Consider the following 1,999-nt stretch of genomic DNA (forward strand, 5'->3'; position numbering starts at 1 on the left):
AACTTTTACTAACACATCTTCGAGCACCCATTTCAATTGTACCGAAGATATGTCAGCTAACTGTTGTGTGATATTTGTGTTTTTTAGTTCCCTTAACCCGAGTTTCTTATATATTGATAAGGGCTTTAAATTAACATTGGCTCCTAGGTCACATATAGTATTGCTAAAATTTATGTCCCCTATTTCTATAGGAACTATGAAACTGCCCGAGTCTTTTAATTTTGGGGTTATCTTTTTTGTTATTATCACACTACAGGATGCGCCTATGCTAATTTGGTCTCCCTTTTTAATTTTCCTATGATTAGCCAATATTTCTTTTAAGTACTTTACGTATTTAGGAATTTTATCTATTAATTAGATAAGGGTAAAATAAAATTAAGCAATTTAAATAAGTTTAAGAAACTTGCAAATTCTGCTTCATCTCTTTTTTGTTTGTCCTCTAGCAGTGATGGGAATGGCATTTTTGTAAGGGTAGTTTTTTGTTTTGCTCAACTTCTGGCTCGGCTACCGTGTCTGGCTTTTCTATATTATTATCCTCTTAAAGGGTTTTTTCTTGAAGAATATCTGCACCTCCTTCTTCCTCCTCCTGAGTGGGTTCATCTAGGCTACTCAGTAATTTACTCGAATAGAGTACTATTACTTTCACTTGCTCCTCTCGTCTCTTCGAGGTTTATTCTCTGTAGTACTTGGGATACCGTTGCCAATTTTCCTTTTGATAGCTCCTATCACGCTCATTAATTGGCTCATCTGGTCTTCGAGTTTAGTCAATGTTGTTCTGGTTTGAGTGCACTTAGACTGCACTTGTCTCATTTCTATCCGCATTAACTTCAATTCCCTCTCTATTCGATACAGCCTTTGACCACATACAATATAAACATTTGGGTCGGTCATTTCCTGAGCTTTCTGCAAGTAAGGAGGCTGGTAAGTAATATTTTAACAATTTTGGTTAGAATTACCTCCTCATTGGTTACCTCCTTATCTCATATTTGAGTGGTCTTTCGAGCTGGGATTATAAGTGTTCGATTGGGGGTTTCCACACCTATTCCCAATGTATTTCATGTCTTCAGCTTGGTTCTTAGGGTATTGGCCGACTTTTCTAACTGCCTCATTCATTATGGGTATGGTGGACATTGATTCTAACCAGTTCAACTTGTCCAAAATCTGCTACTACTTATCCTCCTCCTAGACAACTTTAGCCGTGGATAGTCTCAGACTTTATGTAAATTTTTCGTTCAATCACTGGCATTAATTCATAGTCATGTTCCCTATCAATTGATAGATGTCCTTATATGTTCGACTCATCAAGGCTCCCCCTACAGCTCCATCTAGTCTTGACCTCGAATTTTCATCCAAGCCATTGTAGAACATATGCAACCTCAACCATTCAGGTAGACCATGATGAGGGCATCTTTATACCAGCTACATAAACCACTCCCAAGCTTTCTAAAATTGTTCTGCTTCCATCTGTTTGAAGTTGGTCATATCCCTTTTTAGTTGGACCTAAGAACTTGTATAGAAATTTCTTCATAAGATCGTTTCATGTCATGATTGATCCTAGTGCCTGTTAGTATAACCAAGAAAAAGCATTATCAATTAAGGAGAAGGGGAACAACCAAAGATAAATGGCATCATCAGTGACCACGTTAATTTTAAACGTATCACAAAGCTAGAAAAAACCATTTTAAGTGTCGATTTGGGTCCTCCGTTATCATCCTTCTAAATTGGAGGTTGTTCTGTATCATATGGATCATTGTCGACTTTATTTCAAAGTTATTTGTTGTAATTGTTAGTCTTATGATGCTTCGTTGTACTGCATCCAGGTTCGGTAGCACATAGTCTTTGAGCGTTCTTTCTTCTCGAGCCATTGGTAGCTCTATCGGTAACTGGTGTTGTGATGGTGGTGGGTTTTTTATTGGTGGATTGTCGAACAATGGATTATCTCATGGTAAATCAACTGCAATAGACGGGTTATTTTGCATCTGTTGTTGTTGTTGTTGTC

The 1,999-nt window shown here is 37.4% G+C and overlaps 1 non-coding gene across 1 annotated transcript; it reads left to right on the forward strand.

Moving 5' to 3' along the window:
• The first annotated feature begins 1,390 nt into the window (after positions 1–1,390).
• Positions 1,391–1,497, forward strand: LOC128035150 (small nucleolar RNA R71). Its single transcript, XR_008191551.1, has one exon. It is a non-coding gene; the product is annotated as a small nucleolar RNA R71 (small nucleolar RNA).
• Positions 1,498–1,999: the final 502 nt, after the last annotated feature.

Source organism: Gossypium raimondii, chromosome 11 (genome assembly GCF_025698545.1).
Source record: "Gossypium raimondii isolate GPD5lz chromosome 11, ASM2569854v1, whole genome shotgun sequence".
Lineage (NCBI taxonomy): Eukaryota > Viridiplantae > Streptophyta > Magnoliopsida > Malvales > Malvaceae > Gossypium > Gossypium raimondii.